Raw genomic sequence first — 23,723 nt, 5'->3', positions numbered from 1 at the left:
AAAAGTGTCTTGAGGAGCAGGTGCCGCTGGGAGGCCTATCACACTTTTTTCCAATTCACACCTGTCTTGTGGAGCTATAGTGGGGTGCTAGGGGTGCAGGAGCTGCTGAGAATACAGGGTTTTGATAAAAAAAATCTTTGTGGGCTCAAATAATGTGCCTGCTGTTGGAGTTCCAAGTCTGAGGTGGCAAGGCCATCGCCCTTCTGCTCTTTTTCTATCTCTCTGAGCTACGCTGCTGTGGCGAAAAAATTCTTAATAGTTTTATTGTGATTTACCTTGTATACTCCTTTTAAGTGGGTAGTTAGGCAATTTGTATAAATTGAAATAACGTTTGGCTGCCACTCTTGAATAATGGCACTGTGGCTAGTTGCTGAAGGTGGAACCTGTGTAGATGTGATTCTTAAATGTCCTCAGTACTGGACTCCCTGCCTTGTTGGGTTGCAAGGAGCGGAAAAGTACAACTCAAGACAGGCCACCAGTTAACTGGTATCAAGCCTCAGGAAATCTTCTCACGCAGTCGCTATGGCGTTTCGGTTTTTATCAGCTATTTTTAGGGCCTACTGTCAAGTTATGGTGAGCTGACAAAAACAATGGGTGTTCTGTTCACTCACAAAGTGAATGAGCCGCAAAGATGTATTTAAATCTTGTTTTTATCTTGTCACATTTGTCCCGAGTTCAGAGTTTAAAAGTCAGTTTATGTATTCGTACAATTAACTTTAGAGTCAGAGAAAGAAAAGTAGTGTTTTTTTTAAAGTGAGCAATGAAAGGCTGTCAGTTTTTTCTAAAACAGAACATTTAATTAGCTAATAATTGAACTGTACAAACATTTGCAATTATATTTTATTAGGTATGAAGCAATTTTTTTGTAATTCTCTGAACAAATTAGACATTCTTGCTGAAACCCACTTTCACAGACTGTCTATACGCTAAACAGTTTTATCAGTAGAACTGCATGTTATAGTAAAGGTTTGTGTCCATTTAAATAGAAAATGTGCTGTATGTAAATGACAGTGCACTACCTCATCATGCTTTGGTAATATAGTTAATAAAAGTGAGTTTTTACACATGAAATCAGAAACATTCTTGCCCCCACCCTGATGGCAATGCTATTAGTGAACTAAGAGGCAAATCAGGGGTCATGTGAACCCTACATGTAAGCTAGATTTGTTATTTTATATGGAGCAAATGTTTAGTCTATTAAATAAAAGATACAAGTTTTTTTGTACAGCATAAATGCTCAACTCACATATTTGAAGGTGCCCTTGTGATAATGAAGAAAAGGGTGGCTCTGTAGGATCACCCAATGTGAGACCAGTTTATGGGTCAAGTACATGACACTCAGGTCAAGTAGATTATTCAAGATACTAGACCTGCAGGTCTAGTAACATCTTTATGATTTTTTCAAGGTCTGGGCTGAATTCTGATGTGGACATAGTACGGCCTGTGTACCCACCCGGAGACGAATACTATAGCATTGAGGGCTAGGGTAATGAGGACACAGCGACTGGCACCTATGTCAAATGTGAAACATTTCAAGGTTAATACCAGGGGTATCTTTACTACGACTACACATGGTACACCAAAACTTTGAAAAACAAAGCCACACATTAGAAAACAAGATCTCTGAAATGAAAAATTAAGTGACTAGGGGGAAGATGGAAGCAAAACCGTTACTGGATTCAAAATCTAACTGTCAACGGTTGTTAAACTTGGCACTTGTACTCGCTTAGAGATGTTTCAGAGTGAGCGACCGCTGAAGAAATACGTTTGAAACAGGTCCTCGTGGAAAGGGGAGAGTTGTCGGACCTAGTATAGGTCAAGGTATTCCTCACACTGCTTCACGTCCCATCCAATCAAGGATAACCCCTTGAGACATTTTAAGGGGTCTGATATGAGAGGTGAGGGGTGGGAGTTTGTTGAGGATTTGTTGATATAACTATATTGAGGACTACATTATGAAGCTGAAATGTAAACCACCTGCTTACTATGATTTTATATTGTATCCTATGAAACCTCAATAAAGATAATTAAAAAAAAAAAGTTGTTAAACTTTTTGTGTCAAGTAGATTACACAGAAGCCACAGCCTGACACCTCTGAAGTGATAAACCAGGGCATCTATTAGTTTGGTTACTGCATAAAGAGGCACCATCACAGCAATACGGAATTATAGAGGTACAGTGGATTCCTTTCAGAAGAACATAAATATGGTTAAGGCAGACTTCTATTCTATCTTATATTAAAATGTGATGTCTCTAGAAGAGCCCTTACAGCAAGTATTACGAAGCAGATATATCACTCACTACACAAAATGCAAATTGAAGAACTGCACTCCTCACTAACCCCAGAGGAAATTGAGGAAGTCATAAAACACTAGTTAAAAGGAGGATGTCTGGGGGCTTCCAGTAGAGATGTATAGGACTTATGCTGGAACTGTGGCACCCAAAGTGTTTAAAATGTACATAGTAGCCAAAGAAAAGGGAAACCTACCACAAACCACAAAGGAGGTGATAATAGCAGAAGTCCCGAAGACATGAAGAAATATTTTACGGCCCAATGCCTCTCGCCCGATCTATGCACTTTGAGGCCCTAGCTAAAGATACAGCCAATGGAATATCCCTGTTATTGCCCATACCTGCCCAGGTTGATTATACAGGGTTCATACCGAACAGATATAATCGAATAAAGAGTCTAAAGATGTGCATCCAGTGGTGATGTCTATAGATATGGAGAAAGCGTTTGAATCCCTTAAATAGGAGGATATGAGAAATAATGAACTGGATATGCCTCTTGTACGCTGTGCCTAGAGTGTGGTTCAAAACGTTTAAGGTCATATCTGAACGATGGTCAATGAAACAGGGGATGCGACAGGACTGCCCACTCTTCCCCCTCCTATTCACCTTGACTATGGAGCCACCGGAGGCGAGCAGAAACGTGGGGGAATACCAATTGGAAGAGATTTTCTTATCATTTTGCTATACACAGATGATATGTTAATATATACCCGAGGCATGTAAAGAACAATGTAGGCGAGGTACTACAGGTATTTTAAGATTTTTAAGAGGCATCTGGTCTGCAGGTGAATCTGAATAGAACTTGTCTTTGCTCACTACGAGAATACCAGACCAGGTAGAGATTTTGCAAATTCAACAGGAAAGGAACACTTTTAAAGATCTGAGTTTTGATATAACTAGAACGGAGACAAGACGTAACTGAGGGAAAGATAAAAACGATTGGAAGAAATTGCTCCTCAACATATGGTAGGATAGTGATATCCAAAATGGTTGCGTTGCAGAGACTACTATATTTCTTTGCAGTATTGCCGAATAGATGACTGAAGAATAAGTTAGGCAGAATTAATGGATTAGAAGCCAATTTAACATGGGAGGGGAGGAAGGGACAAAGTCACAGATGCTCGCTCTGGAAATTACAGCTACCCACTATATGTGGTAGGTTGGGAGTCTCAGACATTGAAATTTATGACACAGCAGCACAACTTTAATGGGTGGCTAGATGTGTGTCACTAGACGCAAATGAGGACTTGAGGTACAGAATGTGCGAATCCCAAGAAAAGGAACCAATGAGGTGGCCATTAGAGCAAAGGGTTAGTCATGTAAATCACAAAAACCGGATGATGGTGGCATGGTACTATATAACAAGAATATTATTTTGCACCAAGACCAAGGTATCATACGCAGAGGAATTAACAGTATTTACAAAAATAATGAGACACACCGACATGAAATCACAGAACACAGTGGATATATGGCAATTTGGACACCCGATCACAAATGGTAGATTCCACACATTCCAAACACTTAGGTGCAACACTCAGCTAGTGATTGGACAATTCCTATCCTTTAATGTAATCACAGACGTTGTACAATTGAAATGGGGCTCAAGAGCCGAACCCTCCCTGATGCATGAGGCACTAGGTTATCTGCTGTCCCTGGGAAATTATCCCATGGCAGCGACATGTCTTTATGAAGCATTGGTGTCAATGACAAAACTAACTTTGTTGTTATTTAAAACTCTGTGAGAAGTGTAGACTGCAGGAGACAGTGGGAACGATAGTGACATACACCAAAGAAGTAGTGCACAATGCTCAACTTAAATTATTATAATTTTAAGTCCTCCACTGCAGATACCTCACACCGACCAATCACCACAGAATGTTCCCAGAGATGCCTGACAGGTTTCCAAGATGTATATCAGCTGGTGCAAACCTGGAGCATATGTCCTGCACAAGCTTGTAACATAGTGGACAAAGATTGTTAAGGCTATACAGGTCAAAAACCACAAATTAGACAAAAACATTAAAGTATCATTATTAGACCTGTTGCCAAGATCTAAGAGGTACAAAACAGCAGGTAGGTTTGCTGATCTGGCCATAATTTTGGGCACAAAAGATAGCAATGCTTTGGAAAAAAGATACCAGCCTGTCTGACAAATTGGCATGCTGAATTGTGTTGAAGGTTACAAGCAGAGATCAGAACACTGACAATGTTACCACACAGTAATAGAAGTAGACAAATTAATAGAGGTTGCGCCACATATTTGATTAAATTAAGCAGTAGAGATTATTCAAGAATCCTATTGGACTCTACACCCTAGTAGTTAAAATATGTGTTTAACAGTCTCTATCAAAGGTGGAACAACAGACCAAGGTGAACTCAGAAATACAGCAGTAGGACCAAGTAAGATTAATGCAATTTCGCACCATTCTACAGTGACTCACAAGTATTTGTTTTCTACCAATGAGTTACATTTTGAGCAAATACTGTGTCTCGATCAACCATAATTCCCTCATTTTAAGGATGTCCGGTGTACTCTGAAGCAACTCCACAGTATGTTCATTTTAAGTATAGAGGTCATTGATACTTCCTATTTCTGCCCAGAGATTTCACTTCCTATTTTGTCTGACTACTCAGACGAATGTTTCATTAAAAAATCCATTTTAGTTTAGCCTATTTCTCCACATAAACAAAACTACTGACAGAGATCCAATTCATCTGCAAAGATGGCATTCAAACCTTCCCGTGCTTAACCCATGACACGGTCTTGAAAATCCTTCCAATGCCCAGTCAGAACGTCTTTCACAGCTTCTCTAGTGGGCGTGCACAGCTGGGTTGTGTTGACCCACCACCCAAAATCCAAAAGCCTGTGGGAGTTTGCCATCCACAGTACGATGGCCACAAGGCCGGGTCTCTACTTAAGCTCCGAGCACAACCCGTGTCTGGTCAAAGGCCTTGCACAGTGGGGATGTGTAACTAAGCACATGGTAGAAAAAAAGATTTTCTTTATAAAAAAAAAAAAAAAACACACACACACAACTACCAAGTAGCAAACATACGAGTTGCAGATTCCGACTACACAAACATAACAGGGTGCAACCATCAACAACACAGGACTTTCCATAAATGTCTGCTCACCATTTTACATTTTGAACAGTCCTTCGGAACTTCACATAAACAGTGATTAAGAATGTGAAAAGTATGTGAGCAATGCCCGGGAAAAGAGGTTGGTCGCCCGCTGACCCAGAAAAGGGTAGTGCAATAGGAAGGTTCTTGTTATTATATACGGCACAAGATCTGATGGGTCAATCAGATGTGATCTTTAATAGCTTTCAACAATTTAAATATGATACGCAGCACTGATTTTGCTGACTTTCTGATGAAGCTGTTACTGATGTTCTCAGGGATACTGTGCTAAAAGATTCCAATGGCTTGTCTTTTTTTATTACAAGGACCATTTTCTTCTTTCTGTTTTTTTAAGTAACAAAAACAATTATTTTTAAAAATGTTTTGGATTTAGAGCTTTTGCCCTTACTTTGACGCAATGTACGTTGTCCAATGTCATGACGTTAAGAGACATGTGATTCATAATAATGAAGCACAAAGAAGGCCTCATCAGAGAATGAAGCTGATTATTTCCTCATTCTTCCTTTCTAAGAGATTGTTGGCTATAGGGAATGAGTGTTTTGAGTTCACCACCGCTGTGCAAAGCAATGAAGATGAACGACATTCAGATGCAAAACCCTGTCCGCTAGTGACAGGAGGATTCCGTTTCTTCCAGGTACACCCTATCTCTTAGTCGAGACCTCCAGTCCACATAATATGAGACTGGACAGCACGAAATAGTTGCACCTCTTGGAGTAATTACTTGTTTTTGCACATTTTAACTTGTTTGGTGATTTGGTCCTTAACGCCATCCATGCTGAGGACAGACTGGTTCCATCCTCAGCCATGGTGCGAGTGTACCAAGGATGGAACCATTCCGTCCTGGCACCTACTCACAGGGAAAGTTCTGGCGCTTTGCCTGTGGGCCACCCATATAACCACCTCCCAACAGACAGCAAGTGCTTCCACTCCCACCCCAACACCCTCTTTGCGATCCAATGACATCTGCACGCCAATATCATCAAAAGGTGCCGGGACCAACTGAAAGCCATTTGGCTTCCAGAGGGTCAGAAGAGGAGGTATGTTTTTCCTGCTGGAGGGAGTCTGGGGCGTGCACAGAGGCATTGTGGGAAAGGAAAGAGTTTTTCCTTTCCCCCGATTTTCTTTACAGAGCATTCCTGCTGCACGATCACTCGTGGGGTTGCAATCATGCAGCAGGAATGCCACCACTAGCACCAGAGAGTTACTGTTTAGTGTGGCGGCCCCCTGGGCAAGGACCACTCCAAATATTATGGGCATGGTCTTGGCTGTTTTCGGTCCCCCTTGGGGGCAGATCGGCCACACACTGGAGCCCATCTACCGCCGACCCCCCCCACCCCATCCCGCAAAGCCACTAGCATCAGGGATTAGTTTGTATATTGGGGAATGGCCCCTTGGGCAAGGATTGCTCCTATTGTGGGTGCAAATATTTGTAGGGGGAGAGAGAGAACACACACTGGCTTTGGCTTGCTGTGTGTGTACTGGCATTTGGCTGGTGGTGTGTGTGGACTGGCACTTGGGTGGTGACAGCGTTTTTGTATTTCTTGTCATTATTTGCAAGTGATTTTAATGTTTTATTTCTCTTTTTTATTCTAGTACAAAGCTTTTGATTTCCTTTGCTGCGACTCCTGCTTAAAGGTTTCAGCACTGGCAGATCTACAGTTTGTGTAGGTGCATGTGTTTGGTAAGAACAACTTTTTGTACCGTTTACTCTTTACGTTTAATGAGCATAATTTCCCTGCATAAATGTTTTTGTAAATGGTGTGAAAATGGCAGCATGTTTAGCTTCTGTCTCATTGTGCGTGAAATTCTCTTTGGATTTGTGCACAATGTGTATTGTGCTGTCTTATGTGTAATTTTATTTTTCCTTTTTAGTGGGTTATCATTGGTGCTTGCTGTGTCTGTGCAGAGTAGGTGCTGGTGAGTCTAGCTGTCTCTTGCAAGTGAGTGGTATTGATTGCGAATATATAGCTCTGTGATAAAAAATGCACTTTGTTTATTACTTATTTTACACAATGTTGTTTACTGTTGGCTTATTTGTCAAATTTATTTTATTAGAAAGGATTATGGAAGGCCACAGGATTACCACTCAGCTGGTTGTTGGTATGGCTTTTGAATCTTTCTCTGACCATGATAATGAGATTGAGGCAGAGGAGGAAGTGCAAGACTGACAGAGAATTTTCTGTCTGAGAGGAATCATCTGATAATGAAGTCTCTCTGAGTGCGGAGAAAGTGCCTCTTCTAGGAGGAGGAGGACACTGATGTGCTGGTAGTGCAGCAAGAGACATCTATATTGCAGTCTGGGGATGAAAGGCTTCCCACTGGAAGTGCTGAACTCTAGGTTGGCCCAAACATAGAGCAACCGTCATTGCCTGCCTTTACTGGTGTTGCAGGGTGTAGAGCAAATACTGAAAACGTTTTCCCCATAAATTTATTTTAGTTGTTTAGGGATAATCTGTTTTTACGTGAGACTGCTTACCAGACTAATTTATCTTCTGAACAGTATTTGAGCGACAACAGTGCCAGACTTAAGCCCCACTCTAGAGCTAGCCGGTGGACTCACACAAATCTGGATGAGTTGAAGAAGTTCTTGGGTTTACATTTTTTGACGGGCTTGATAAGTAAGCCATTGTTGTCTTCATATTGGTCAACTAGTCCCTTGAGGGCAACGGCTACACTTCCTGCAACCATGAATCGTAATCGGTATTTGCTTCTTCAGATGCTGCATTTTGTTGTTAATGCTTCAGCATTGCCACAAGATCACTCTGATTGTGACCATTGTTTTAAGATTTTCCCTGTCCTTGATCACTTTGTAGGTCAATTTTCAGAGATCTATGTTTCAGGGAAAGAAATATAGCTGTGGGTGAGTCTTTGGTCCTACGATCCTAGCAAGAGGGTATGTTATGGAATTAAGATGTATATGCTGTCTGAGAGCTGTACCGAATATGTCTATAATTTCAGGGTGTACACAGGTAGGGATTCCAGTATTGACATCCCTGGTTGTCAGTCCACTTTCACAGGCAGTGAGAAAATTGTGTGGGAATTTAAAAGAGGATTTTTTAACAAAGGTCACCATTTATTCGCAGATACCTTCTACACGGGTGTGAAATTGTTCAAGGAATTGTTCAGAGTGTACACTTGCTTGTGGCACAATCCGCTCTAACTGTAAAGGTTACCCAAAAAGGTTGTTTGTGGGGGGGGAAAAACAAGAAAACAAGAAAAAAAAGAAAAAAAAACTTTAAGTGGGACATGGACTGCTTTTCTGGGAAGGACTGCTGCCTTGCTGGCCTCTGGCTCTGCTGAGAAGTGCTTTCCAAGGGCCTGAATTGAGCTTGCCTCCTGTTCCTGAAGTCTCAGGGCAAAAAGACTTCATCTCTGCAAAGAAGACTACAATTAACACTGCCGGAATCGACGCACAGCCTACCTCGCGGTGAAAGAATCACAGCAACATAGACCCAAAACGACGCAGCCCGCCTCCCGAAGTGGAGATCGACGCAGCGCCAGTGTTGCGGCCGGAACTTCGACGCACAGCCCACCAGATCGACGCATCACCGAACCGGAACGACGCAGCCGACTTCCTGCGCGAGGAATCAATGCAGCACCTGCCATGTGACAGAAACTCTGGCGCATCACCCAGAGGATCGACGCAGCCCCTGTGACTTCGTCCTGCGTGCCCAGGATTTCTCTGTATCGTCCCTGTCAAAAGACCCCGCATCGCAAAGAGGATTCAAGCATGCGCACCGGAATTCAAAGCAAAGCCCTTGCTGCGTGGAAAGGAATCAACACATTGTCTAAGTTTACCCGGAAATCTGAGGCACATCCTTCATTTTCCATGTATCTCCTCCTCTGCGGTCTCCGTCCATGTAATTTTGACGCAAACCGGGTACTTTGTGCTTCCAATAGACAATTGTTGCTTTCAAGAAATTAAGACTATTCTTCTTGATATCAAAGTGATATTTCCAACTAGATTTTGAGATCTTGATTGTTTTGACCTTAAATTAATCAGATAAATATCTTATATTTTTTTTCTAAACCTGCGTGGTGTCTTTTTGTGGTGTTCCCACTGTGTTATTGCATGATTTATTGCACAAATACTTTAAACATTGCCTTCTAAGTTAAGCCTGACTGCTCAGTGCCAAGCTACCAGAGGGTGGGCACAGGATAATTTGGACTGTGTGTGACTTACCCTGACTAGTTTGGGCAGGGGGTAACCTGACTTCCAACCAAAGACCCCATTTCTAACAGCAACCTTTAATGCTTCTGTTGTATTCAAGGATTGTTCTCCAGAGTCAAAGTTTGCATTTGTTCAGTTTCAGCAGTCTGTGACAGGCAGCCTTGTTGTAGTGTCATAGAGTTGGAGTAGTGGAGGATGTGGCTAGGTTGAAAAATTGCCACTTTCCTGATCACATTCCTCCCATGCCCAAAAAAGACAGTAGAAGATAAAGAATCTGTATACAAAAAGGTGGCAAAATGGGAGAGTTGCATGTATTGCCCCAAATGTCCTTCTAAAGCTGGGCTGTATGTGCCCACATGTTTTACATTGTACCACATGCAACTGAGTTATTGGGAGCAACCGTGAGCGTAAAAGTATACGGACTGGTCTACATTGTTTTTTTTTTTTTTTTTTCAGATTTCACGGTTGGCATCAGTGTGATGTAAATAGTTAGAGCTGCTGTGTTTGTAGGTATAGTTTTTCCATCTACTTACAATTGGTTTGTGGTTTCTGTTTTGATAACAAAAAATGTGTTTGCGATGTGCGTGGATTGGACCTTAGCTGGTGGTGTGTGTGTGGACTGTCACCTGGCTTGCGGTGTGGGTGGACTGTCACCTGGCTTGCGGTGTGGGTGGGCTGGCACTTGGCTGGCGGTGTGTGAGAAGTGACTTGTCACTGATCACTACACACACTGCTAGCCAAACACCAGCCCACACACTCAGTCAGCCGCCAGCCGGTGTGATTGCTGTGTCAGTCATGAGGGCGTATGAAAGTGATGGGCCCTTGAATGGAGCTGTCTGTTGATGTGAGTGTTGTTAATATGCTGGGCCCACAGCTGGCGGAGTGAAGGGTCTTGTGTGTGTCACGTGTGAAAGGTGTGTGAATAGCCTGTAAAGCGGTTGGTGCCTTATTGTAGCTTTACAGCCCTCAAGCTGAGATATTGGTTCAGTTTTTTTGACCTTTCAATTATTAACAGTGCAATTAATTTTTGTGAAATCACTTGTTAATAAAATTTTACATTTTGAACCTTCACTCACCCTTGTACCAAATCCAACCATTAAGTGTGTGTGTACCTAAGGAATAGATGGTTGTGAAGTAATATTTGTCTATTCTGTTTTTCTCTGCCATGGTGTATATTGTCTCTAGGAACATCTACCAACTCTAGATATTTTTGTATACCAGACCCCCAGTGTGCCTTTCATGGACCACAACAGGTTTTCTCACCCACAAGCCTCAAAATTTGACTAAAATCACATTTTCCATGCATTTCTATGCCATATTTTTCCAGACTCGGAAGGAAACCACAATATTCCTATCACCCAGCATTTCCCCACTTGTCCCAGTAAAAATGCTGTCCCAGTTGTGTGGCTGGGTCTAGTGCCTGTAACAGGAACTGATCAAACTAACATCAATGGGAGTCTTCACAGAGAGACCCGCCTTCATATTGTTATGAAGTGAGGTACCATTTTTATCGGGATACTTGAAGAATGGCAGTGGAAGGAGTTTCTAGAACTTTCCATCACAAAAAAGTGAGGAACATTTTTTTGTTGTCAAAGTTTGAGGATTGCAAGGGAATCTGGGCAACTAAACGTTGTGACAGCCAAGCAAGCCAGCCCTCGCTGGATACGCCTACATGTCTAGTTTTCAAAATAGTACAGCTTGGCTAGGTTTCACAGGTGCCGGTTAAGCTAGGGTCCAAAATCTAGAGCTATCCACCTTGGAAAAAGAGTGTCAGCTTTGAATGGAAAAACTGGCTGCATCCATGTTGCGTTTTGGGCTGTTTCCTGTCACAGGCACTAGGTCTATCCAACACAAGTGAGGTACCATTTGGGGGGCGTGGCCAAGATGGCGGCCGGAGCGGAGGCTTAATTGAAGAGCCCCGCTCTCGGCCCACCGATGCTCTAAAATCCTAAGCCCTGCTGTGCCCCAAAGTACATGGGTTGGCAGCAGAAACATTGCCTGACACCGGTGGATGCTCCGGGAGAGCTGCACCCAGGAAGGCGCTGCGCACGGGGAGGAGTCTGAGAAGAAGGGACGGAGCCGCCACCATTGCCCGGGATCGCGGCCTCCGCCTGGACGCACCACACATCGGATCGGGAGAGGAACGGGAGGGCGCCCGGTCCCCTGGGCCCTTGGCTGGCGCCCCCCGGCTCGACGCAGAGGCTGCGGAGCGAGGGACGCCCCTCATCCTGGCGGGGGCGCCCTGTCCTGGCTGAGCCCGACCCGGGTGGATTCCCGATAACGGTGGGTGTCCGCGCGGGACGCTCGGGCCCCCCCGCTGCCCTCACGGGGTGAATCACGGGCCCCCATCTCATGGACACTGAAGAGCCCTGGACCCGGCGCCCATTGAGGCTCCGCTGACGTGAAGGCGAGGGCGACGTTGCGGCCCTTTCGCGGAGCCAATGCTCCTACCTGACCGCACCGCGCGAGCTCGCAGCGGTCTTCCCCAGCCCTCCGGTTCTACCGCTGGAACTCCCATTGCTTACAGCTACGGAATCGCTGGAGGTTCTGAATCGCGAGCTGCCCCCTTTGGCGAAGAGCACTACGCGGCGTACCTGGCCCAACTGGGTCCTGCTTGCCGGTCGGGGCGACGCCTGCTACGCGGCGAGGGGCACCTGTGAACCAGACCGGGCCCAAGCCTACGGGAGCAGAATAAACTTAGAGGAACTAAAATGGATACCAACATCAGAACGGGATATGGAACCCCGCTACCCCTGAACTTTAAGCTAAGTGAATCAGAGGACGCACTGGGTGGAGACCGGAGGCGAGGGTGGACACTCCCAGCAAATATCCGGCTACTAACCCTTGCAGTACGAACAGGGCAGGATAACAAGAAAAACATGGTCAAACCAAAACACCCCAAAACGGGGTCTCTGGGAGATGGAAACCCTCCCCCACCGACTGGTCATGCGGACATGCAATCAACCACATTTCTACAGCTGAATGAAACACTACACACGCATTCCCTCCAATTTGATAAAATCATGCAAGCAATTATGGACACTAAACCCTCGCTGGAAGGGAAAATCGACGCAGCAGTACTGGAAGTCTCATTGCTGTGCGCTGACCACCGCAAATTAACAGAAAGGGTCCACAACACTGAAACGACTCTGAAAACTGTTCAGCCAGAAGTAGTAGATATGAGAACTAAAATGCAACAAATGGAACTGGACATAGCTCAACTACAACGTAGGGTCGAAGATGCTGAAGGACGGTCCAGACGTAATAACATTAGATTCCTTGGAATTCCTGAGTGAATTGAATCCCCTAAGGCAGAGGTGTTCTTAGAGACCTGGCTGAAAAACACACTTAAAGAACAGATCCCTAGTACAATACCAGTGATCGAAAGGGCGCACAGAATTCCGAGCAGAATGCCTCGCCCTGGAGCGCTGCCCCGACCACTAATAGCACGCTTCCTAAATTATAGGGACAGAGACTTGGTCCTCCAATACTTTAGAACGTCTGACCAGATCACGCTGGAAAATAGCAGGGTAACAGCCTACCCTGACTACACAATGGAGGTACAGAGCAGGAGAGTTGGTATTTCAAGATCAAGCAGTTGCTACGAGAAAAGGGTATCACTTACTCCCTCATGCTTCCAGCACGACTACGCATCGTCATGGACGAGAAAACTCTAATGTTCCCCACACCGGAAGATGCATGGACATGGATCCACGCTAAAGGATTGGTCGATCCGGCTAAGGAAGACACATTATCCGAAGAATGGACTACCGCTAGCTCCAGAAAGAAGAAAAAAACTAAAACATCCTCCCGCCCCACAAAAGCGCAAATGGCTTTGGACCAAGCACAAATATTAAAAGACACTAACTCATTTGCACGTGCGTTGCTGGATACCAGGAGCGAAACGGACACCAACGACACTGCCTCCCACGGGGGAGACACAAGCCCATCCCCCTCCCCGTTGTTGGTGGGTCCGGACCTCACGCCGCGATCGAACTTTAAAAGAGAAGGATTGGCGTCCATGGCCCCTCTCCGGTAGCTGTAGCGACTGAGGTGTAGCACGCCCTCAACATCGGGGCTCTCTCCCCGAGATCTTCAGTGGATAGCAGCCATTAACATGAGAAGCAATGACTGAATCTTTGAAAACTGAACAAACACGCATCGGACTGCAGAGGCAAAGATATATCCTGAAGGTGGGCCATCCAAGGGCCTGACCTCGATTAATCTACGACCCCCTACACCTGAACGGTATCCGAATGGAACTGACTTCCCTGGAAGCCACTTTAGGCACCGGTTGTGCCACTTTGTTTAACAGACGGACACAGTCCGCAATATCCTTTTGGTTGTTATATTACTCTTTTTCCTTCTTATTTTTAACCCACTATGGGCTTCCTCTTTCTTCTTCGGTGCGCGGGGGCTGGTGGGCGGGTGCCCAGGGTGGGTTGGTGGGGACGCGGCTAGGGGGTGCGGGGGGTGGGGCGGACGGAGCGGGAACTGATCAGATAGCTCTTTACGGCTTTACACAACATAATGAATAAGGAACCCATATATAACTTAATAACTTGGAATGTGAAGGGCATGGCCGGAGCTAACAAACGTCATAGAATAAATGCGTACTTAAAACGCCACCATATACACATAGCAATATTACAGGAAACACACATTACACCTGCAGAGGCTGCTCAGTTGGAAAAATGCTGGGCGGGCGCAATAAATAGCGCTGGCGACTCATCCTTCGCCAGAGGGGTGCTGATCTGGATAGCCCCGGGTGTCCCTTACACAGTACAACACAGCATAAAAGACAAGGATGGCAGGTTTATACAACTAAAGGGGCTGTTGGACGGGGAGGAGCTCGTGATAAATGGACTATATGTCCCAAACATTAAACAAGGCGAATTTTTACAAACAAACAAAGGTATCGCAATTAACCAACGACCTAACTACATCAAGCATATGGGGAGGGGACAGGAACTGTGTTCTACACATAGATAAGGATAGATCACAACCTCCGCTCATAGCCGCCCCGACAACGAAAAATTCCCTAATGCTAGGCACATGGATGGAAGAGCGACGTCTGACCGACATATGGAGGCACATGCATCCACACGAAAGAGAATATTCCTATTATTCCCCAGTACACCAACTATATACCCGAATAGACCTCATCCTCACCTCACAGAACCTAACACATAAAATAATGAGCGCAGAGTATTCCGACAGGGTAATCTCAGATCACTGCCCACTCATAGCACAAATAAGATGGGGCAGGCCCCACTCATGTATTCCAACCTGGCGACTGCAAACGCAATTATTACAAGATCCCACTTTTAGGAAGGATATAGCTACGCACATCTCAGCATATTTCACGTTGAATGCTGGGACGTCTAGTTCCAGGGCTATTGAATGGGACGCACATAAGACAGTTATAAGGGGGGTATGTATATCAACCACAGTAGGAGTACGTCAAACATTGGTGCGCGAACTCCGAGTATTGGAACAAGAAATCCAATCCTCTGAATGCGAATTCGCTAAAGGCACTATTACATTAGCGAAACTCACTAACATGCGCTCTAAATGGACCAAGACAGATAGCCGCCTCAGATACTTCGACTACCGACACTACATGGCCCGTACACACGCAGAAGGCGACAGATCCGGCAAATTATTAGCATGGCTTACAAATAATGAACGCCGGAACCTCCCCATAGGCGCTATCCGCCTGGAAACAGGGCGGATTGTTAATACACAGGCAGAGATAAATAACGCTTTCAGAGAGTACTATAGCTCGCTGTACCAGGCACGGGCACCGCCCACTAACACCCAAATAAATGACTTCTTCAGCGGCATTACCCTGAGTCGCCTGACTGCCGCTCAAATGACAGAGCTAGACAGACCGATAGAGATAGCTGAAATCCAACGAGCACTGCAGCAGCTAACACGCGGCAAAGCACCCGGCAGCGATGGAATACCTATCGAATACTACAGCACGTTTCAATCCCAGATTTTAGCCCCATATCTAGCAATGCTAAAGGAAGCTCTAGAACGGGGCCAGCTCCCTGATACATGCCATGAGGCGTTGATAGCAGTATTGCCGAAGGCAGGTCGCGACCCATTGGATGTTCGCTCATATAGGCCATTATCATTGCTAAATACAGATTGCAAATTACTCGGCAAAATACTAGCCAACCGCCTGCTCCCATGTGTATCAGAGCTGGTTCATCAAGACCAGGCAGGCTTCATACCTGGTCGCAGTACGTTCAGCAACATCAGGAACTTATTACGCCTGATGGGAAATTCTCCGGTAGACGGTGAGCAGCAGGTGGCAGTCTCACTGGACATAGAAAAAGCGTTTGATACGCTGGGATGGCCTTTCCTAACAGAAACACTCAATCGCATGGGCTTTGGGCAAACATACATCGGCTGGGTGAGAACATTATATACTGGCCCAACGGCTAGGGTTAAGACGGGGGACACGAACTCCGAAATTTTTTACATTGGAAGAGGCACCAGACAGGGATGCCCGCTATCCCCACTCTTATTTGCACTAGCTATTGAGCCTCTGGCCGCCCGCCTCCGTATAATGGCCCCCACATGGGGCGTCCTAGATGTCCAGACACACCAGATAGTCTCCTTATATGCAGACGATGCGCTGATTTTTCTACGAGATCATGCGGTGGCCCTCCCGGGCTTATTAGAACTCTTTAAAAAAAAATTGGTTCAGTGGCCGGGTTAACAGTGAACTGGGCAAAATCGTGCATATTTCCTATGCGCCCTGTCCCCGAAGCACTTAGAACGCTATCAAGCCTGGGTGGCTTGAAATGGTGCTACACCATATTTAAATACCTAGGTGTAAATATATACCATGATAGACAAGATCTAAGAGATGGTAACCTTGGCCAAGTGGTCAGATCAACGAGGGGCTCCCTATCCTTCTGGTGCTCACTCCCATTGTCTCCTGTGGGCAGAGTAGCCATTGCAAAGATGATAGTGCTGCCACGCCTCCTCTATTATTTCATGGCATTACCCTTGGTACTGCCGGGCTCCTTTTTCAAACTATTGAATAGCTTATTAACGGACCTAATATGGGGCAATGGCCGCATACGCGTTGCATTAACAAAAGTGCTCCAACCGCTTAAACTGGGGGGGCTGGGTGCCCCCAAATTTGAAGCTTACTACGCAGCTGCTCAGATACAATGGATATCTACTTGGATTGGAAACCCCACCAGTGCGGAAGCACAGAGGGTGTTGTTGGATCTCGACGGTACAGAGGTACTGCAATACCTCATGAATCGGACCGGCCCAGGACACACAAGTAATATGCTGCTGTCCACCACACACTGGGCTTTCCTGCAATGCGGAAAAGATCTGCAGTACTCCCCGAGGATCCCACTGTTGGCTCAACCGACATTGGCAAAAATAGCAGCCATGGTGGGACTGAACACCTGGGGTAGCAGAGGCATACACACACTTGGGGACATTTACCAAGATGGGCAAATTCAAACTTATGAGGCATTAGCTGACAAACATGTGCTGGGTCAAGGGGGATTCATAGCCTACGGTGCAGTCCGACAGGTAATGCGAGAGTGGTGGAGAAGCGGCAATTCGGAACCGGATGTCTCCCCTTTGCTTCACGAGCTGCTGGGGAGCATCAATGTCCCATCAAGCATATCGAATATATGCAGCATCCTCGCTGCCCAGACCGAACACAAACAGGAACGAGCAAAATATAAATGGGATTGTGTGTTACCGGAACCCTTAACACTAAACTCGTGGGAACAGGCGATGAAAATGACTTGCGAGGTCTCACGTAACCCCCGCTTCCGATACACACAGTTTAACTATGTGCATCAGACTTATTTATCACCACACCGCATAACGCGTATGTTTCCCCGATCACCGCAGACATGCCCCAGATGCGACACAGAAGAGGCCACTTTCTATCACATGACATGGGAATGTCTCCCGATCAGGAACACATGGATAGACATAATAACGTTGCTTGCTGAATGGACAAATACCACACTATCCCCCACTCCCGAAGTGTTCTTACTGGGCATAACACCCCACCCTAAAAAACGCAAACGAACATATCAATGCATCGCCCTGGCATTGGTGCTGTATAGACGCCTTATTGCCATGCAGTGGAAAGCCCCGGGCGCTCCCAGTGTTGCCCAGTGGCGAGAGGAGGTAATACGTTGGGCCAAAGCAGAAACACAGCCACTACAGAACATACTGGATAAAGGTATCCTAGTTAAAATGGAATTTATTTGTGATAGCTGCAGAAAACAAAGATGATGAACGCCCTCCCTAAATTAACAAGAAAGAGATAATTGCCGTCACTTCAGCGGCAAATGTAAAACATTATTATAGAGGTTGACTGATACGCATGGGGAAAGAGGTAAACCAATATAAAAACTGAAATACCCCTCGTCTGAATCCCCAGATGTATCGTTGGAAGGCTGAAATGCGCAGACATGTGATAGGTCTGCCGGATGTGGAGTCCTGCTGTCTCTTCCTCTTTTGATCCGCTGTCCCCGCACCGCTGCCCACAACTTGCAGGCGGGCTGGACCCCTGTTATTCTGAGACAACCCGGTTGTGTGCGGCATCACTGGGATGAGCGCGGGGACTTGCAGCGTGACTTGAGGTGGGCGCCGTTCTCCCCCCCCCGACGCCTGGCTCTCCCTGCTGCTGCCCCCCCCCCTGGTTCCCCCCCCCTCTGCCTGTGCCCACCGGGACCGCTCTAACTCTTATCTTAGTCTTTCTCGCTATACCTTTTTGTTTCTTCAATAACTTTGCACATGCCGAACCTATTGCGTACCGTAAAAATAAACTCTGTAATGCCAAAGCTGGGTAACTGTGGACTTGCAAGGGACTTGCAGAATGTGCAAACAAAATAATCGCTATGAACAATGCGTGTCGAAACATAATGTAATCTCTTGTATTTCACTTGAATGTTGCCAATTGGCTGATAAAACAATAAAAACATATTTAAAAAAAAAAAAAGTGAGGTACCATTTTTTTATCGTTAGACTTAGAGGAGCATAAAATAGTAGAACATTTGTTGTTATCAATTGTATTTTGCTGCATTTCATATGTAAACCAGTGCATAAGAAAGATGAAGGTTTGAAAGATACGCTCAAAATCATATGCTAGTAAGGGTACCCACAAATTCAGCGATAAATAAATAACCACTGCTCATAAACTCTACATCTTGTGCCTATTCCAGAAACACATACGTTTTCTCGATAACCATTTTTCCCTCTGCCTATTTCACTATCAGAATTAGTCTATACTCTGTACCCAATGAAAGCCCATTGTATGGTGCAGGTCAGTTGTTTGCTCTGCGTACCTTGAGTTTTTGGAGAACCTAAAAACCCTCTATATATACCCGCAACTAGAGGGGTCTAGCGGACGTAATGGTACATTGTTTTTGTCACTCTGACACTGTGAAAAAAAGTTGCAGATGAAAATGCCTGTTTTTTTCCTTCTAATTTTCATTATTTCTTTATTTCAACAGTTATTTTTCATGGGTAAACCTTGAGGGATCTACATGTGACCTCTTGCTGAATTCGGAATTCTGTCTAGTCTTTAGAAATGTATAGCGTTTCTGAATCACCCAAGAATTTCACACTGGTTTCCACCACAAACTGGAAGTAGGTTAAAAAAGAAAAAAGAAATATATGGAAAATAGGCTACCTCTTAGAAAAATGCCAAAATTGTGGTATAAATTATGTTTTTGATTCAGCTATGTGTGTGCCTGAAAGCTGTGAAGTTAGTGACTTTAGTATAACAAACCGTTTGTGGGTGCCATTTTTAGGGTGAAAAAACAGACTTTTCGCTATTATTAAAAAATAAACTCAAAATGTTGCTATGTATTGCCTATTGTCTTCAGTAGGGGAATCCACAAACCCTGGGCGCTTTTAAATTCTCCAGGATACTGGGAAACGAAAGGACACACATTTGGCCTAGGTAACTTATCTAGAAAAAAGTTATGGAACCCTAAGTGCAAATTACCCCGAATAGCTAAAAACGAGGCTCAACACTTTTGGGGGACGGGGAGTCTAGCAGTGAAGGGGTTGATCCCCTTGGTGAATGTACAAAACTATTTTAGTTTCAGCTTGAAATACATCGTTTGTACAAGGTGACAAACCTGACCCTATATTCTAGTTTTGGTGGGATAAGTTAATTCTTTAAACAATTGCACTGTCACCTTGGAGGTAACAAAAGGTTGGTGATATGGTAGTAACTTGCACGAAGATTGTGGTACAATGCTTCATTTTGCATCAAGACACTAATAGAGACTTCCGAAACAATTAGGAACCTGGACTATTTTGAAGGGTAACATTAGTGTTGTATTACTTATGCTCAATCAAATGGACTATTAAAAGCAAATGTGTGCACCTGTCCTCTCTCCATAAGTATTAAACCCTCGAGCTGCATCTGTTCTTCCAGAAAATGCCCTGAATATGCTAGACTGGAAAAAAGAAAAGTAACAGTATGGTCATTTAATACTTAAAAGCTTGGACTGGAGTAAAGAGGGAAGGTGAGATGCAGTTCATTAGTACTAAAAGTCTATCAGCAGCCTCTTGTCTCTCCTTAATTCCTGCTCGGTCACAGAGCACAAAAGTGGAAAATGGAAGGTAGAGCAGAAAAATTACACACAGCTCAATGGAGCTTTAACTGCAGCGGAATGTAGAAACCAATACAGTATGGAAGCAAAGAGGTACCCCAAAATTTAGACATCCCAAAATGTACTTTAATCAGAGTTCCCACATTCACTGGATCGGAGAATGTGTTAAGCCTCAATTTCATGAGACAATGTGTCCCAGTGTTAAGGCACCTCCCAAAGAAACAAAAATCATAAATTCAATTAATTAACTAAATGGGATAGATTGAATGGGCCAATTCCATAACTGAGTTCTAGATCAATGAAAAGTTAAAAGGGTTTTAATAAAAATAAAAAAATTACAAATAAAGAGGTACAGTGCAATGCTACGACGGCTCTCAATACAGAGTTTTGCAGAGAATAAAAAAGGAAATCAGAAATTATTTAAGACCTAAATGGGCAGCAAAATCTGCAAAGAAACGGACAGCATCCTTAGTAAAACAGGAAAGTCTTCTGAAAATGTCTGCCTCATCCCCAAAGTCAAGTGGCTTTTAATAATTTTTTCCACATATCAAACAACAAAATCTGGAGACTTACTCTGGTGTCAGCAAAAGTAGAATTTCATCAGCAAATCAGAGCACATGAAAAATAAACATTGCTTTAGCACTCAAGCACAATCCCACTATGTGAATAGTTATTCAGTACCCTCTATGCTAGTGCTGTCCGGAGATGCTAGAACATAACTAGATACATGAACAATAATGTGTTGTGTGAATGAATGAGCTACAGTCAACCCTTGGAGGAACCTTGGGATGTTTCAAGCTGTCAAAAAGCAGAAAGTTCATCGTGAGCAGAACAACAACAGTGGAAATAAACCAATATACCTCAGTTTGACTATGTGCTTCAGAGTTTGTTAAGCGAAAGAGTGGCCGGGTTGGGGGGGGGGGGGGGGCGGAAGGGGGAAATGAGTGACGGGGAGACTTCCATCTTGCGCATATTAGAAATATACTTATAGAGGTAATAAAGAATTTGTTTAAAAGAAGTAATCAAGTGTGAAAATGCATTTTGCTTATTGTTATTAATGACCTAAAAGTTAAATTCATAAAAATCTCTCACAACTGTAGTGTTCTTTAAGTGAATGAAAGCATCCAGAAAATTAAAATACCGGCCTCTCCCCATTAAACCATACCTGAGTGACAGATGCGAATGAGTTTGACCCTCAAAGGGTTCAGTACTGTAGTGCTAGAGCTCAGGATTTGTTCTCGTCCTAAGGACATTTTTTAAGTGACATGTGGAGCATGCTACAGAATAATTTCGTGAAACTTTAGCATAATGTCTTCCATCGGGTTTGAAAGGACAATCATGAAATAATAATAATAAAGCATTACCAATGTGCTGAGGCTGCCCTAACACGGAAGTGTTGGATGGCTTCCTTCCTTTCAATTTCCTCTTTCTTTCCCACTTTTCTTTTTTCGCCTTACTTTACTGTTTCTTTTCTGTCCCTCCTCCTCACTCGTTAATTATTTCGCTCTCTAATTTTCATCATTTTTCTTTCCCTATCTGTAGCACTGTACTGAGCTCATTTGCCAGCCCACGACCTCTGACCCTACGCTTTTTTACGTCATTCCTGTGGTGTTATTAGCTTCTGTCCGAAGTGGGGAGCTAAAGCAATAAGTAAGACTTTAGGGGTGACCTAGACTCCCAGGCCATAGCGCCTAGCAGCAGCTCCCACAGCAGGTGCTAAGTGTGGGCTCACTAAGCCACTGTTACATAGAATTCGACACTGTCGGTACAATGTTGACAATAAAAGCTGTACATAAAGAGAAACGTATTAATACCGGCATGTCAGTGTATGCTTGACATACTTGGTCATCATCGAAGTATCAGAAACCTGAATGATAATTCTAAGGGTAAGACTGTATAATCAGCAGACTAGGAGCAACTTGTCCTAACACCGTCAGCAACCTTCTTTTTGTGCGTTCTCTTTACCACATGCAGCTGGTGCTTTATATGTAATTTCGCTTAGATGACCACAGAAAGCAGCATTTTAAATTTGCTCTTGTGGTTGCGGTATTGGGGTGGGAGATTTCCAGTGCAGACATCCGTGGACAAAACAGCAATCGTTTTAGGTGATATGAGTAGAAAGTGTAATGTCCGGGAGCGAAGGAGACTTTGGAACTCCTTCTGGTTACCAGTCAAGTTGCAGTGTGCTAGGACACTTGGTTTCAGGGGATTACATATTTAGTAAAATGGTATATTTAAGAATTCCACTAAATTATACTACATCCGCCTCAGCATGCCACCATAGATAGACACTAGGTTTCCAGTCTGCGGGATTTTGATTTACAATTAATTGTTATCATGTGTGCAAACTAAGATGCAACACCATGTATGCATTAGGTTGTAATAAGAAAACCTAGGGAATCCACGATGATATGGAGCGAGCTGTCCATACTAAGTCAAGTGCCAAAAGTGAGTACTATTCAGTGTGTGCAAGTGCCCCCAGATATGTGTGACATTTACAGCCACCCAATGCTCTTTAGCCGACTCCACTCTGCACCCTGGGATTTCTTGACCCCATACCTACATTGTTTCAACATGAATTCCACGATGCAACATGCAGTTGATTAAAATGATAAACTGAAGATTTCACATTACAAATGGGGGCGTGGTGCCACTTGGCAGCGAAATGCATTGTTAATCAAGGAGTTTGCATTCTGTTGGCCACAGGCTTGTGCTCGAGCCCCCATCATAGTTTGTGCTCTTCGAGGTAAAGTCTGACAGGGCGTGGTGTACTATTCAAGGATGAGCTTTGAATGTCCCATTTAGTGTGACAAGACCACAAAGTCTTCTCGCTGAGGATTATATGGATGTGATCCCTGGGTGTCAGATCTTTTCTGAATACACCCTAAGTAGACAGAGCACTGCAGCACATCACTGGACCCGCTGCCCGGATAGAGCCAGTAGTATCGGCCGCGGCTTCCCGTTGCTACAGAGTGTGAACTAGACCCGACAGGGAAGCCTTGTCCCTCCCTTCCTGACAGGGGGTAACCTCTGACACAAAATGTACCTGCTTGCGAGTCCAGCGCTCGGTCCACTGAAGGGCTTCAGACTCTGCAATGGATGACGTCTGCCAGACACATTCGGTAAGCGATGAACTACTGCTGAAAAAGCTTGAAGCCTCTTTGGACCAATCCTATACAAACGGGACCGGGTTCACAGACTTCCGCTGCTAAGAGCCACCCGGCCTCTTCCCTCCGTCACGAGCACGTCGCTTCCTGCTATCCCTAGACTAGACCTCCTCGCAGTGCACAGAGACTCTGGAGAGATAACTTCTTCCGTCGAGATCCATCCGGCCAGTACCCTGCGTCAAGACCCGCGGCCCTATCACGTCTTGTGTCATTTTAATGCACTCTTCCCGTGCACCGTAGATCTGTCACCCTTCTAACCCCACCTTTAAAAAGTCATTTATGTAGGAAGCTTGCCTCGTTCGCGAGCATAGCGAG

At 44.6% G+C, this 23,723-nt stretch overlaps 1 protein-coding gene across 2 annotated transcripts in view; it reads right to left on the bottom strand.

The window, feature by feature from the left end:
* FER (FER tyrosine kinase) overlaps positions 1-23,481 on the bottom strand; it is a 772,263-nt gene extending 748,782 nt beyond the window's left edge. The window contains exon 1 of one of the 2 annotated variants that reach the window (XM_069226363.1): positions 23,288-23,481. The gene's annotated coding sequence lies outside the window, so the exon portion shown is untranslated. The remainder of the gene's footprint in view (positions 1-23,287) is intronic. The other variant, XM_069226371.1, reaches the window with a different exon arrangement.
* Positions 23,482-23,723: the final 242 nt, after the last annotated feature.

The sequence above is a fragment of the Pleurodeles waltl genome, chromosome 1_1, assembly GCF_031143425.1.
Source record: "Pleurodeles waltl isolate 20211129_DDA chromosome 1_1, aPleWal1.hap1.20221129, whole genome shotgun sequence".
Taxonomy (NCBI): Eukaryota; Metazoa; Chordata; class Amphibia; order Caudata; family Salamandridae; genus Pleurodeles; species Pleurodeles waltl.
The sequence above is the reverse complement of the archived record's forward strand: the minus strand, read 5'-3'. Positions and strand labels throughout refer to the sequence as shown.